At 33.4% G+C, this 17,520-nt stretch overlaps 3 pseudogenes; 1 reads left to right on the plus strand and 2 right to left on the minus strand.

The window, feature by feature from the left end:
* The first annotated feature begins 150 nt into the window (after positions 1-150).
* On the plus strand, positions 151-2,157 carry LOC122584565 (annotated as a pseudogene).
* Positions 2,158-3,031: 874 nt separating this feature from the next.
* LOC122584568 lies at positions 3,032-9,250 on the minus strand (annotated as a pseudogene).
* A 2,894-nt stretch (positions 9,251-12,144) lies between these two features.
* Positions 12,145-14,089, minus strand: LOC122584566 (annotated as a pseudogene).
* Between the last annotated feature and the right edge of the window lie 3,431 nt (positions 14,090-17,520).

The following is a 17,520-nucleotide window of genomic DNA, read 5'->3' on the forward strand; positions in this document are numbered from 1 at the left end:
AGCATTATTTCAATTGGATTTATGAACTTGGAATAATTTGACTCGAGTAAAGCACCCAATAGTCATACCCATACATACCACTTGGCATATCCTATCCTTGCGATAGATTTCTCTTATCAAAACCCACACCCAAAAAACACACACCAAACACCCACCAATACTCAAATTCTCACTCGAAAAAACAAATGGCCTTCTCATCCACACTATTCTCTCAAAATCTGTGTTTCAGAACCACCCATTCTTCGTACCACTCTTCCAATTATACAACTTACCCACCACCACTACTCGAAGACCCACAACAGTAACCGCATTAGCAACCCATCACTAGACACAACACATTGGCTGTCATAAGCACAACATCAGTACGCAATAGCCGCCGCAATCTCCCTTTCCGACCCCGAAAAACGGCGCCAGTTACAAGCTGAAGAAGTCGGCGGGGGAGATAAAAGTGGTGAGAGAGTATTTCACAATGATGGTTTCAAAGATGGAAGAAATATATGGAGATACAGATGATGTAAATAAAGTACAGTTGGATATACGTATAGTCTGCTAAAACAGTTGAAAGTGTGATGAAAATGTTGACGGATGAGGTAGTTTGAAAGGTGTGACTGTCTGTGATGCTGGATGTGGGACCGGTCTGTGTCGATTCCGTTGGCTAAAGAAAGGGTCGGTTGTTTTTGCTAGTGAATTTCTTCTTCTATGGTTCTGAAGCTCAAACTAAGGTATACTACAATTCATTCCCCTTTTTTTAGTTTTTCGAAAATATTGGATAATGTTTCAGTTTTAATAAATTGTTGCCATATAATTGATATATCGTAAAGGTTAGGATTGGCGATCTTGAAGTTTTATTAGGGGCTGAAAGTTAGGTCTCTAGAATAACACTAAGAAATTAATGGGGCCAAAGTCATAGACCAAAAATAACACTAATAAGATAGTTTTTCAAAAAATTTTTAGTATAATTGAGCGAAATAAGGCCCTTGATAATGTGGTTTATGGAGGAAAACGTCGACATTGTCTTCCAGATATTTATGTTGGGGCATAACTTGTAGTGCTGCTGGTTATCAATTTTTACAATTATTGATTGTGTGGTAAAGAGGGTTTGGGAGTGCTTCTCTTTTCAGCTTATTACTGTTTTTTTAAGCAGATTAGAAGCTGCTTATATTTATAGAATAACATTTTTTTGTAAGCAAAGCAGAACGCAAATAGCAATCCCAAACACCCCCTAACTAGGCGAAAGCTTCATAGTTTTAGGAATGCATGTTTTCCATAGTTATGAAATCTTCTACAAGCATAACCAATGGGCAAATGGAAGATATTAGTATATATGAACTTTTCGTTTTAAAATTTGTATAGTTAGGAAGTTGTCAAGGATGATGCTTGTTCTCATTAGCTACATAGTTGTTACTGTATTGATAGTGTTTCATTATTTGCTTTATTTCCGAAAGGGTAGAAAAATTGTTGCAAATGATTGTTCCAGTCCATGTCATTAATGTTATCCGAAACTAATTTGTTTTCATTTATATGAATATTGGAAATTACCGTGATTAAACTCCTTCTCAATCGACTAAAGACTAAACCACTGCAAATTAACTGAAACACAGAGAAAAGCATTAGAGGATACTAGCATAGTTTTCATAGTCTATTGCCTTGCTTGAGATTAGAACATCCAAGTGATCATGTATGAAATTTCTGCAGGCAAAGGAAGAACTACAGGGCAAAGACGATTTCAGATGCCAAGTTGAAGTGAGTGATCTAGAAAGCTTAAATGGGAAGTATGATACTGTTTTGTGTCTAGATTACTGATACACTATCCGCAAAGCAGGCCGATGGTATGATTGCACACTTGGCATCTCTTGCTGAAAACCGATGATACTCAGTTTTGCACCCAAACCATTCTATTATGATCTGCTCAAGAGAATTGGAGAGCTTTTCCCAGACCTCAAAGCAACAAGAGCATATCTTCACTCGAAGCTGATATAGAACGAGCACTGCAAAAGGTTGGCTGGAAAATAAGAAAGAGGGGTCTCACTACCACACAATTTACTTTTCAAGAATCGTTGAAGCTGTCCGCGCTTAGTATGAAAAGAGGTCAGATTGGAATTCATTTTTGAAAACTGAAATCCCAAATGTTTTGATAGCTTCCGTTGTGCATGTATCTGTAGCTCAATGTCCATAGTCTAGATGATCAGTATATCCTTTGCAAGGACTCAAGAATTTGGAGGTAAAAAAAGTACTAAAGAGCTTGTATCTTTGTGTATTCATTCGTATCCAAATCTATTCTTATTGTGTTTTACCAGTTTCTAAAAGTTACTCAGTTTAGGATAGTTCCGTGAGTCTAAATTCTGTACGCTTTAACTGATAGTTTCTATGCACCTGGTTATTAACTATTAAGCACCCTTGATCATAGCATGGTCGCTATTTGTATTGACGATTCAACCCCTTGAGCTTTTAATATCGCATTGCTGGGCGTGCTAGCCATTAACGGTGGTCACATTGCCAGCATTGCTACACCATTCACTTTTCATCTCGATTGGGCCATTAAACTCTTCACCACATATTACAGTACTACGGACATATTAGTATTCATATATCGTTCCAGTAGTTAGAACAAGGTATACGATATGATAGCAACTAGCAAGTTATGAATTTAACTCAACTTAATTCATTGGGAAAAGTATCTGTGTCTGTAGTAATTTGTGACCAACTATTATTGTATGAAAAAAAACTTTTCGTCGTTTTCATTGTATGTAAGTAACCTGCTAAAACTGAACGAATCGTGTAAGAAATCACGTGGCACCACCAGGCATTTGATACATGGCCCAATGAGAGACCTTCACATCAACTTGTTTACATGATTCATTCAGTTAAACAAGTAACCTGACTACAGTTTTCTTTCATACAATAGTAGCTGGTCGGAAGTTACATACACACACAGATACTTTTTCCTTATTCATTTATGTGTTCACCTGAAAGTTTTCATATTACTTAAGCCATGAGACTCTGTAGACACGCTTGTGTGGTGTCTCTGACTCTAAAACTCATCCTCACTCGAAACAAATTTGGACTGAAAGGATGGTATTTCAGGCAGAGCTAAGCTTTCTTCAAGAAGATCTGTTTGATTCTGAGACCCAAAATTGTATTGTATCATTAATCAATAAATACAAATGTAGTAGTAATTTTGGCCAAAAAGATCAGAAACGAGTCAAAATTAAAGAAAAGAACCACATCATATAAATACAGCTACGATAGCTGGCGTTGGGAATTATAATACATAGAAAGTAATAACAAGAGAAGTATATAGATTCATGCAAATAACCATAAATTTAGATAGAAGACTTTATATAGAGAGAGAACAATATAACTATAATCACAAACAAATCTAATTTTATAAGCATTTGTAATTTGTTTATTCAAATGGCGACATTATATGCCATTTATTAAACTATGGCTTTGAATAATTGAGATCAACCACGGTCTGGTTGTTTGCACAAAAATGATATGAGAATGAGCAACATTAACTTACTTTGTATTTCATTTGTATCCTTTGAAGGGTAACTTCACTCTCCATGACATTTCTCTTCTTCTCTTCTCTCTGTACCATGCAATTTTTATCCAGTGAGTGCCAAATACTATCAGAAGAAAATGAACTGAAAGAAGTCTTAGAGAAAGTGAAGACATGCAAACCTTGATTAAAGCCTCTAGTAAATTTTTGGCTTGGTCGAGGTTGCGCCTCACCTATCAAAAATATAAACATGCAATACATTAGATGGAAAGAACAAAAATCCTACACTGAAAGTACACAGTTGATCAGATATAACATTGTATTCGAAAGAATGGAGAAGCTTGCCTGTCGAAGCTTCTCAAATGATTGCACATTGTTTTCTCGTCTTTGCATCTGAAAAATTGTAAAGCAGTCGATTATAGACATATTTTATCAGATATTAAGTCTAAGAGGTCAAGTCAACTTTCAGCACTATCGACGTTAAAAAGAAATTAAGTGGAGGATTAAGAGAAAGCAGAAGCGATTCAGTTAACTATATTGTACAACTTTAGATTTTCTAAACATATAAGAAGTAATTTTGATATTACACATCATACGGCAACTTTTCACATTTTTTTTTTCTCGTTAATGCAACCAGTCAGAAAAACATACACCCCAAGTACAGTTATAACTAATATAATATTGCTGAATTAAACGGGGAGGGACGGTTAATCTTGGCCGGTCTATTGAGCATCCCTAGCTAATCAGAGTAGTGAACCCACTTAATACCTAGGAGTCCACTTAGAACCCAATGCAGTGTTTTTAATACCATGTAATTCCTAGTAACAAGGATTAAAGACACTTAAATCAGCAGCAGGGGTGGGTCTAAATAGCAATTCAGGAACTTACTCTTCTTATGAAGTCTATGAGCCTTCTCCCGTGGCCTAAATACATTGTACGGATTGGTGTCAGTAACTGGAGGAGGCGGCTGTAATACCAAACAAGAAAGACATTAACATTCACATAGAGGGAAGGGGTACCCCGAAGACTGATTATTCTGAGGAATTGTGCTTAATGTGTAACATTTTTTTAGAAAGCAGAAACAAAATTTGTCCTTGGCTGTAAATATTAAAATAAACATGAAAGAGAACGAACCTGCAAGCGCCGCAGAATAGGTTTTAGATATCGGTCCCGCTGATAAATAAAATTTTGAAAGCACACATCATTATGTGTAAGATTAAAGTTCATTATGAGAGTATAAGACCAATATCATTCACTGAAAAATTTTAAAAAGAAAATCTCTAGCAGCCAACTAATTGGCCTACAGGTACAAACTACAAAGTGGCATATAACTTTTGAAACTAGCAAAGAGCTTAAGTCCTAAAGAAAGCTCGGTATCTTGCAATGCACCATGATATTGTAAGTTAAAGTGACATACCTTTTCTTTCCAGTATCTGTAAATTGACTGGAAAACTCCATATTGTATAGAAAGAGCTTGAAGCGCCTACCAAATAAGTAAAATAAGAAATTAGTACCCTACAGGTTTATATAAATAAATTTAAACAAGTGTATAATGATATTATCATATGTATTCCTGTGCTGATCCAATGACATTTTTTTTCTGAAAACATCCTAGTGGGGAAGACTTTGAGGAACTATGAGTTACAACAAAATTATGTATGTAAAGGGTAACATAAAGCATGGTCATTTAGAAGTGAAAGTGAAGCCACCAACATGAAGTTGATAATATTTCTTTAAGACTAAGTGACTACCACCTTCAATTATAATAAGACCATAAATTTAAGAGAAACGTCACTAAGTTGAATCATCAGTTCCTACCTCGACTGCAGCATCAAATGTCAAAAGTACAGGTATAGGTGACCCAAGTGTAGGAGTTATAACACCTGCTCTTTCCCGGGCCTTATGATCCATACCTCCAGTTTAAATAAATAGCTTCAAATCTGAACCAGTCATAGAACTCAACATGAGAATACAACTCTTAACTTTAGCATGTGTGGGACTAAAAGGACTTACTTTTCATCTGACAGGATCATTCTTTCTTTGTTGAATTCTTCAAGCCAGTCTTCATCTTCATTATCAAGATCATACTCAACAAATTCTCCGATCTCAGCTCGTGCTGCAAAGGTTTCTGATACTATTAACAACATAGATCAATTGATATTACTCTATTAGAAAGTAAGTGTTCAGTAGTCCACACACCTCCCCTTGCGCGTAGATAAGATGCTGGCTGATTGAAAGTGGGAGAATAATCTCTTTCATATGTATCCACAATAACATACTCGGGTGTAGGTATTTCAGAAACAGTTCTCTTACTAGGGACTTGGTGTACCTAAAGATCAAAATAAACACAATTACTCAGCAAGATATCAAAAAGATTTTCATCAGTTCAGCTAATCTTATATCTGCTCCTTGTATAAGCCAGTAAACATGGTACTTTTCGCACAATGTGTAAAGCCTGAAGAAGCACAGTAAGTTTACAGTTCCATTTTCATTATGGTTCTTTCATGCTTTTGAACATACTATTAAAGTTTAAAAAGTCAACATATATCTAATTTGTGTATATATTACAATTTCATTGTAGATTTCCCTCTTTATGAACAACTGAGCTGTTGTGAGAAGCAAGAGATGTCGTGAATGGTGGAAGGTCACATATAATTTACCAGGAAGAAGCAGTTCCGGTTTTACAGCATAATAGAGTATTAACAAATACATAGAACTTATCAGTATAAAGAACCAGCTAATGTTTTCTATCCTAGTTTGTCGCCCAAAGAACACCTGATATGACCCTAATCATTTACTTCCAATTCAAATATGTCAGTTATAGCTTTTGGAGATTGGCAAAATACACATCAAACACTATTCACCATGCTCGCTATAGACATGGAACCATCATAACCATTGCAAATTTGCAACGAAGTAGAGGGCATATGATGTACCCTGGCCTTTTTTATCATTCCCTGCAATTTCTTTTCCCAATAAATGGCTAAAAGCAGCTAGAAGGGTCGCTATCTTATCAACCAGCCTGCAAGATGAGATGTTTAAGGGATGAAAATCCACTTGTCTTGAAGCATATATTTCATATGTACACATGATGTTGCCTCTTCAATACACGCTTTACAAAATTAAAAAACTGCATGCCTAGGAACCATATAGAAATATGACTACTTTTATCAGCGAGGTGGTGCCTATTGGTAACCTCCTAATAGACAAATGATTTTCCCATGAAGCCTCAAATTAGCAAAAGTGAACAAAAGAGGATTCATGTAGAATGCCATGTAGTATGAGCAAGGCTAGTGGGATAGAGTTCCCTCCATAACCCTAAACTTAAACACTCAAAACTGCTATTTCATCAAACATCATTTCCGCCTCTCCTTCCTTGGCCAGAACTAGAGGGTACCAAGAAGTCAAGAACCTAGTTTAAGCTAGTCATCTGGTAACAAACTTCTCTTGATCCTAAAGTTAGTAAAACCAAGTAGGATCACCAATCCATGCCAATAATCACAGTGATTGACTCAATGATGACTAATTGATCTATAAATTAAGTAATTTTCAATCAACTTTACTTCTCTAATTTAGACCCAGCTTGATAGAGATACTGAAAAGATAATAATCATACAAAAAAATGAACTATTCAGTGATAGGAGTACTCAACAAATGTAGTTATTACTGAAAAAAGTTTGATCAATGACATCGAATACTAACCAGACCAACATTTGCACCAGAGTATTGCCAACATATGAACACACTGAAACTCATATAAATAAAAGACAATTTAGAAAATAAAAAAAAATCAAGCAGAACCTGAGTATCATTATCAGCTTCGGAAACAAGGCGGAGCATCTGTGTACGAGTAGATGTTGGGGTATCATCATCTTCAAAATCTTTTATAGATTTTAGAATAGGAAGCTTCTTGTGAATGTCTAAGGGCCGTGGTCTAAAGGATAGTCTGCTCATATCAGCAACTCATCTCCAACTCTGCTCGCCTCACTACAAACAATCAAAAATACACATTACACTTATGTTAAATAGTAACAAATTCTTTGTTCTGAAATAGTATGCATTGATTAATAACATCAAATAGTTTGCATACAGCAGTGGTTTGACCACCATGAAACTACGATATTACTTGAATAGGTTGAAACTTTATCAAATATATGTTTTATTGATTCACCGTCCAACATTTCAGAAGACCGTGTGAATCTAATGTCTATATCATATATACGAACCATCAAACGTATAAAGAGCTGAAGACATCAACAGGTGATAAATTATACAAAAACAACAATACCCAATTAAGTCAAAGCAGGGTATGGGAGAGGTGGGAGGTAGACAGTCATAAATTATATGACTTTACCGATAATTTTTTAGTAAGCTATAAAAAAATCATAGAACTTTAATAGACACTATAAACAGAACAATGTTTAATCTCTTTTACTTGTAAAAAAATCAAAGGTGAGTTTTAAATTAAAAAGGTAAACATGATATATTAGCTTTGTAATTACAAAGGATATCGCATTCTTTATATCAGTTTTTGCTTTAACTACAATTACTAATAACATAATTTGGAAACAGAGCAAGCTGCTCAAAACAGATATATAAGGTCATTTCAGTTATTAATTTCAGTCCATCTTGTGTCTAGACTTTAAGAACAATGTGTATATGAAATTAAGTGTACCATATTAAAAAGACATGGACTTTTGCAGCATATAGATTCTTTATTACTATTACAATGCTGCTAGTGTCATATTGCATTGTAACCGACTAATGAAAAGATCCATGTAACCATTACTTAATTAAAGAAATGGCACTTTGAGACTGCCGAGACTTTATGGGCATACTGTACACCCCTCAACTATTCAACCTGTTACGAGACCAATCTGTATATGCGAATAAAAACTTCTACATTGTAACACGGGAAGAAAAAAAGAAGCAGGTACTGTTCCGCGGCATGTAAATTCTGTATTACAGTTACAATGCAGCTAGTATCGTGTTGCATTGTCATTGACTAATACACAAATAACATGCTACTATTGCTTACCGAATAGAACGGCACTTTGAAAAACCAAAACTTTATGGTCATTACTATCAACCCCACAAACTATTTGATATGAAATAAGAATGTATCAGTGAAGGTCAAATGAAAAAGAAAAAAAAAAAAGTTCCGTTTATGGTTTCATGGAAGACAAAAAGATTTCCACTAGTACTGGTAGCACTTTCAACCTAGTGGACATTCATGATCCACATTCTAACTACAGATTTTCAAAATGTGGTTATCATGAAGAGTTGGTAAGACCGTTCCGTTCGTCATTTTAGTCGTTGGTAATGTGTTCGAAAAAAGGCATAATTTTTTTTCTCTCATTTTGTTGTGATCGTAACTTGTTCTGGCTACCCGAAATGCAAAAATATTGCAAATGTGATAAACCAAAAATTTTATAAATTTATTAACAATTGTTATTAATATTATATCTATATAACTGAAGAAACACAGGCATTAACAGAATCATATATACAGTAATGATTTCAAATTTGAAGCAAATAGATAAATCAATATAGCATTTTTTTTTATTTTTTTGTAAATAATGCTATTAATTGAAAAAGAAGTAAAATGAATTACCCGTGGAGAAATAAAAAATGATTAACAATATTGAAAGATAGACGCCGGAGGTGGGTAGTCGGATATCGGAAGCCGGAATCTGCTCTGTTCAGCTGCGAATATGGGTTAGGGTTACGTATACCGATTTTAAAATTAAAAATTGAGCCCGATTTGGATGCAGATAATCCGGGTCAAATATAGCGTAAACTGTTCTTTCGGGTTCGGGTGACACCAAAATTTTAAATCTTTTCAAATGTCAAAAAAAGTCATGTAAAAAAAGTTAATTACACAGATGGTCCTTCTGGTTTGCTTGAATTTAATGGTTGGTCACTAAGTTTAAAAAACTACTTTTTCGGATTGTTGGTCGATCGAACTGTTTGCAAAATCCTTCATCGTTTGTTGGTCCCTTCTTCTCACATACGCTAATTAGGTACCACCGTGGCACCGTACGGTAAGTAACATGAGGGCATTTTTGTACATGCACAACTCGACCGACAAATTAGATCACTAACAAGGCTTACCTGCAAACTAGAACATAATATGAATGAAAAAACTCAACCAATTACGCTTGTCGTGACAAAGGAAAATCCCCAGCCACAGGCCGAGCCACCAATGGTTTTTTTTTCGTGGTGTTTTGTTATGATCTCAAACAAGCCTTGAGAAAACACTAACACAAAGTAATCTTTACTTTTATACAACCAAATATAAGCCACACCAATACAAAATGTTCTTTATAGAGCTTTTAAAAAAAGTTCTCTACTATTATTATTAAATATACACCGATTGGAAGAGTATGTCTTACTGTATTTATATTGAAATTAACTATTTAAAAAAACACAAAAATATACAATCGATTTATTGTGAAGGTGGTATAATACAATAATCCTAATTTTTTTCTTTTTCTCCCGTCTTCCCTTTAATCGGTTTTGCAATAAAGATATATTGTATTTTTGCATAGATAAATAGTAAAGGAAGCATATTAAATTTAAAAGTATGAATGCAAATTAGCATGTGGACATGATTTTGGTCGTCTGCTAACGTAACACTAGGTTTTTTGAAAAAAGGAAGTGAAAAGAAATGAGATAAAGTGGATGAAAATTTTAAACAAATCTAGTTCAAAAACAATCATCTCATTTTTGGGATAATTTGAAAAGAAATAAGTTAAATTCTTTCTTTTGCCACTCATGTACACTGCATTCTTGAGATAAAAATTAAAAGAAAAGAAATGATAATATTAATAGGGAAGGAGAAGAAAAGAATTGTATGCATATAGTGCATTCTTGAGTTTTAGAAAAAAAAGAAAAGAATCAAAAAGATTATGTACATTCTTGAGTTTAAATGAAAGAAAAAGAAAAGAAAAAAATATAGTTTTACAAATATGCTCTTATTAAATAAATTATTAAAATAGATTGAAGTTGAAATAGTATTTTTACCTAGTTATCCATTTTTTTCTTTCTAAATCATGCCAATTTAGCAAGAATTTTTAAGACCAAAATTCCATAAGTTATCCTATCATTTCTTTTCTTTTTTGTATAATAAAAACTCAAGAATGAAGATTTATATTATCATTTTTTTTTTTTATCCTATCTAAAAAAACACAAGAATGTAGTGGTAGTGTTTAGTTAACTTAAGGATAGAAAGGGAAATAGAGGGGAGAGTAAGTTTAATTTCCTTTCTAATCACCTCAAAAATGGAAAGAAAAGTCTTAGAAGCAAAAATAACTACAACTTAATTCCCCTACTTTTCCTCTCATCTCATTTTCTTTCCATGCAATTTTAAAACTTAACAATGTCTTTATTATTTTTTTTCTTATCAAATTTTTCCACTACTTAAAAAAATTTAATACGAGTAGTTTTTTTTTTCTTTCTCCATATAGATGATTCTATTTAAACAAAATGTAGCAAAGCTAGTCTCGATTTCACTAGCCTAGCAAAATGTTCCTAAAATTTTCACCATTTAATGAATTGGTAATAAGCATAACAATTAGCTTCATAGATTAGCCTTAGGAAGTATACGCAAATAGAATTGCCTGTTTATTGCAGTCTTACGTGCTTATGAGCTTTAAAAACGTCACGGCTGAAATTCTCTAACGCCTTGAAAATAGGAATTATACCACCTTGTAAACTACATGCACCAACATTCTTAAGGCCTCTGCCAACGGCGAGTCCTTGGCTTCTTCCTTGGGCTCGTCGTTGTTTCAACCGTTGGCAGCGACTCGTCGACGGATGGTTCATGTCATGTGCTTCGTTGGGTCGAACAGGCACGACGAGAGAGAGAGGTGCGGGTGTGGGGCCAACTATGAGTTTTTCTATTTTTTGATTTGGAAAAAGTTTCTTTTTTTTATACCTACTGATAGCTGTGCCAATGCTGATATATATATATATATTTGCATAGAAATTTTAGATGAAGATGAAAACATGTATAGGATTTAACAACTTTAGTCCCTACAAGTTTTAAGAGTTAACAGCTTTAGTCCTTAAAAGTTTAAGAGTTAACAATTTTTCATATTTACTTTTATAAAATAATTCATATTACATATATATTACTTTTATAATATAATTATTGTATTTTTATTAATATAATGTTTTATTTTAAGTTGAGGAAGAGATGGGTTGGCAGTGAATAAGAAGAGATGTTTTAAAAGAGAGGAAAGTTGGTGTGGCAGTAAGGAAGAGGAAGGAAGAAGTTCATGGTTGGCAGAGACCTAACTAACTTCATAGCTTTTTTATGATCCAGGTCCACTTGACTCTTGCTAAGCCGTTGTATTTCATCTTCTCTTTCCAACAATTGCCTTAATTTCAAAGCGAACTTATTCATCGCTATGGAGACTCTTCTTGTGAAACACCTTTGAGTTGTCGCTGCCAATCATTGTAAATGATGAAAATTGGAAGTGCTCCTGACCGATCCGGAAAATATAGAATCTCACCACCATTAGTGTTTATTTCGGGTTCATGATCAGTTTTTGTTTTTGTTTCAAAAAGAATTCAAGAACATATTGTAAATGTGTCAAAACAACACACAAATTAATTTGAGTCCGCAACAAAATAAAAATGATTAAGGAGTCACTTATATTAAGCATGAAAACACTATGCGTACAATTTGGAGTGATAATAAGAATATCATCATGTTCAACTCATTTAGGCTGTACCTCTTTTATAATGTCGGTTAAAGAAGTATAAGTACCTACTAATGCAACAAAAGTTCCAACTAACAAGATCATTAACACCATAGTAACTTCTATCCCAATTTCTTGAATCCTATTACAAGCTTCCAATAACACAAACAGGGCAACAATATCGAAACTGTAATGCTCAAGAATGATCCAATAAACGCCATCACATAGCCAAAAAATGGGATCACCAATGCCACAAAGACCGTGCTGATCACTAGACAAGTTCGAATGAGACAACTCATCATCTTGCTTTCACGAAAGGGGAATGTTTCTTCTATTGAGATTGCAATTGGTGATACAACTAACGCGTATTTGGTTATGGGGTTAATCAATGTCGTGTAAATTGCAAGTTTTGAGCTTATATTTTTCGTAGGAAGATTTAAGGTCACTTGTGATGATAAGTGTTCCCCAAACATCAGGTAGCCAAATATCGCCATCGATCCATAGCTGATGGTGCTGAGAATAAAGCAAACTAGTAAAACCTGGAATTGTAAATAGATATATCAAGAACCCGAGCCATGAATTATGCCTTATCGATTAATAGTCGCATCATGTGGGAAAATATAGTTAAACGGAACAGCGATTGAAAATTAATAACTCTTTGGTTTTCGAAGTGCAAAATATGGACCCAAAAATGTATACATGTGTTGGGCTTTTTAGAGGGACATGTTTATGGATTTTTTTTTAAAGTATCAATAACTACTCCTGAACTTCTATCGTGTTGTGGTGGGCTAGTGACTAGTCGATTGTATGGTTTGGTATTCCTAAAAATATTTATAATTTCGTACAATACGTAACTTTATTAAAAAGAGACAAGAAAGGTTATAAGTAGGCGTTAAGAACTACTCGTGTATACTACTCTGACCACTTAATCGGAAAACTTTAAAAAATTAAGGAATTAAAGGCATATACATTTGATCATGCTCATAAAAATCCCATGTCCGTATGATATTAATTTGTCATAATGTAATCATCACATGATCTACCTATAAAAGTCAATATACCACTAGACTTGATATACGCTCATATACTATAAACAAAATTGTTTAATTTTTTTTATTAAATTACCAATATTATCCACACCAAAAGTGTACACACACGATCACTAAATGAATAGATTTATGGCAAGATATAGCATAAACTATGATTACTTTTAATTATACGAGTACTTTGATTGGACTAATAATGAGTTAATGAGTTACCTTAGGGAACTGAGACTTGTCCTTCATAGAATTGCATATTGTTGGAAAAACAGCATGACCACAATAACAAAAGGTAAACAAACTTATAGTGGTTGTCAACCCACTCCAATTCCAGAGCTCCCCTGTTTCATGGAATCCAATTCCATCAAATGCACCGCCCAAAATACAGCCAACACAAGAATCACTGATGCCATTACCCCACCAGCAGAAACATATGCCAAAACTCCCAAACTTCTTAACCAAGTTGTAGGCAATACCACTAGACAGTCACCAACACAAACACTTGTTTTCCTCCAATTTTCATTCCAAAAATGTCAAAGGTGCCTAATGGGAATAGCTTGTGCAAATTATCACCTTCCATTATTAGAAACTCGACCGCAACAAAGAAAAGCTCGAGGTACAAGAATGTCGAAACTATTGCCCTCCCTTTTCTCCCAAACGCAACTTGACCTATACGGGTAGGATTTGATGACCGGATCGGTATCCATGCATCTACGAAGAAGTAATCCCGTGTAGAACACAAAAACAGCTACCAACGTTAGTAACAACAAGCTTAACCAACCGCCTTTCGAGAGTGCATACGGGACTGATAGTATGCCAACACCTGAAAAACATAGCATATAGTAACTTTTTTAGTTAACAAGTATGAAAAAATGCATAAAGTTCATATACCCAATTTAATAGAGTATTTTTGGGTCGGGTATAGTAGTCAATTACACGCACCTGATAAGTATTTACACCATTAAAGCAAGTTCTTATAAATGTTGTGCCTTTGATTGGTGGTGGTTCATGTGATTGTGGATGCATGTTAATTTGGCTCTCCATCTTTTCTACGTTATTGGTGCCCATTTTTGCTATATGGATACCAAAAATTATATATTGTTGGTTTGTATATATAGTGGAGTGACGCTTATTAAAATGCAATAATTTATTCTTAACTACGTGGAAAGTTGCATTAGTGGTATCAACAATTTGAGAATTCGGGTTTCTTAGTAAATGCATATAGTAAAGAACTTTTGGGCCATTATTATATTTAAAGAAGTCGTATGTTTGTGAAAGAAAAATAATCCAAATATAGAAAGATTTGTAATTAAGATTCGTAAAACGTACTGTTATGTTTAGGTACTTTAACCCATTATTATGTTAAAGGGATTGGGACAACGAAAGACAATTGAGACGGTTAGCTAGCTAGGTGATACGATGGCATATAATAGTATCATACCACGTCCGGGATTTTTTTTTTTTTTTTTTTTTTGTTTGTATATTTGTTTAAATTTTATATTTTATTTTGATTTTAATGGATGCCGGGTGGTAACTTCTAGTCAGCAAATGGAGATAGTGAAGATGAATAGACTACCATTTAATCATTTTATACCCTCGATTTATAGAAAAAAAGGAGAAACATCACTACTTCCGGTATATGCATGTGATCCCATATTCCATCACCATAGCATTTACAATGCTAAACTACATGCATATATTTAAAAACGTATTCATTTTATAAACCTATCGATACTTATATATCTATATTACGATTACGATTACGATAATGCACACTTATTGAAATTAAAATTAGAAAAAAGAAGAAACGCAAAATTATCATTTATCTTTAATAATTAATTAATTATATCATTAGTCCCTAATCTTTTAATATTATCCACTACCACCACGACAAATTACCATCCTATCCTTAATCAATTTCTTTACATCAATTACCACCACCCTCCTCTTCGCACGCACCATCACCAGCAGACCGCCGTCATAACTATCAATGCCGCATTATGCGGTTACCATACTATATATCTATATTTATTATGTAGTAACGCTAAAATATTTATAATTAATAAACCTGTAGATCCAACATATAATTAATAAATTATAAAGAGGTTCATATATATAAACCTTCTTCAAATCGTATCATTATCAAGTTTTAGTTTTGTGTGGTTTTTCCCGAATTCTTTGATTGGATTCTTATATCGTCTTGGACTACTCTTATAGCCAAAGATTAAACATTCAAGAAAAAAATTGTCATTATGAACCTTATAACTTTAGTTTTTAAACCTCATTACTTTAATTTATTTTATTATTTACTTGTATATAAAGTTCATTAAAAACCATTTGAATTAAAAAAACCATGAAAACTTCTAAATTATTGCTTGTTGTTCATATGAATAATAATATTGAATGAATTTTTATTTAAGAAATCAGATTATAAAAACTATATAAAAAATGCTAGGGGGAATTTGCAGCTCACATTCGCCTCTATGTCTTTGAAAATTAGTTTTTGGTAAATAATTTTTTTTTTAAAAAAAGTGTTAATTACTCGTGAATATCAAGAGCTCTAGCTTATGTTGTCTTAACCTGGCCTCAATAAGAGAGTCTCCTTGTCGAAGAGATCTCCAATTTAAACTCTCGATGAGAAACTTCTATCACTTAGAAAACTGGAGAGAAAAAGTTACTCATGACACCTTTGGTGGAAATTAATATTTGTGGTCACTATCATATATGCATTGGGTAGGATTTGAATACAAAGGATATATTTGGTACAAAAGTTTCGAGCTAGGTTATGGTTAGGGGTTTTGAGTTAGAGCTTGAAATGAAAATAGGAGTTGAGACTTTTATTTCAACCAATTTTATAAAAGCTTTTATTTCACAGACTTTTCAGAGATTTTAAAAATTTTGATGAAGTTGGAACTTTTGATCAAATATATATCCAAAAAGGGTTATCATTTTTAAAAGGACTTCTTTTTAAAGTTAAGGATTTTTAAGCTTATAGCTCCTAAAAACCTGCGGGAAGGGATTTCCTCAAGTTGTTTCAACTTGATAGATTAAGTTGGAAAATCTTAGCCTTTGGATGACAATTAAGGGTCAAGATTCGAAGTAATCTTTGAATCTTGACCTATGATTTTAATCTAAGGGTTAAGAATTGTCTAACATGACTAGTCATGTTAAGCAACTTGAGGGAATCCTCTCCCAAAACCTGCTAGGCACCAAATAAATAAGAACATCTAAATTTAAATCTTATAAACCTAAATCCGAAACATGTGTTTTTAATTTTGAAGGAAAGACGAAAAAGCATCCAAATGCGTAGCCTAATGCACTAATAAAGATGTGCCCTTAAGTCCCATCCCTTTCTCCCCTTTCAGTTTCCAACCCTCATTGTTTTTTTTTTCACTTTTTCCCATCATTTATCCACTTCATATCTTATCAAGATTATAAAAATCTTCAAAAATAAACTTTATTATGTCCTTTTGTAGGTTTTTGAATTTTGGGAGCAAGTGATGTGCAATTTCTTTACTCCCTGTCGAAACATCCATGTATTCCATGATTGCAATACTAAGAAGTCGATACATCTGAATCTTGAAAATATTTATCGACCATCGTATACAACTATATATTGTTGCTTTAGTTAAAGTTTGAAATATCTTTTTCATTGCTAAAATTGAAACAAACATACTAAAATACAGTACAGGCTCTTTCTCATATGCCAAAACATTGTATGCTTATTATCAATTGTAAGATATGATAGATTAATATATATGATAGATAATAATATATGATGATACAAGTACAAGCTCTATTTAAAACAGAAAAAAATTGTTTACAATTGTATATAATATATATAATATATATATATTGTCATGGAGCTAAGAGAAAATATTATGGATTCTCTTGATTCCTATTAGTTAAAAAGATGAATTCTTTGTGTTATGATTGGTGAATTTAGTTTTGGAAAGTATTTAATGCCTTTTAAAATAAACAACTAACATTATCTATACTATATTGTAAAAAGAATAGACCTTTTTGTTTTGTTAATGTTGAAATATGTAATATTTCACTTGGCACCCCTTAAAATACTTTCACATACACACCGCCACTATTAATGATTAAATTACACTATCAATCCTTTATGTTTTAAAAATGTCCATTAACCCTTTACATAAATTATATACACACTCAACTTCGCTCAATCACCAACCGGTCGCCCAATCATTACACCGTCACCGCCATAATTACCGCCGCATCACGCGGATACTATGCTACTAGTAAT

Source organism: Erigeron canadensis, unplaced genomic scaffold, assembly GCF_010389155.1.
Source record: "Erigeron canadensis isolate Cc75 unplaced genomic scaffold, C_canadensis_v1 Conyza_canadensis_unscaffolded:41, whole genome shotgun sequence".
In the NCBI taxonomy this organism is placed as follows: Eukaryota; Viridiplantae; Streptophyta; class Magnoliopsida; order Asterales; family Asteraceae; genus Erigeron; species Erigeron canadensis.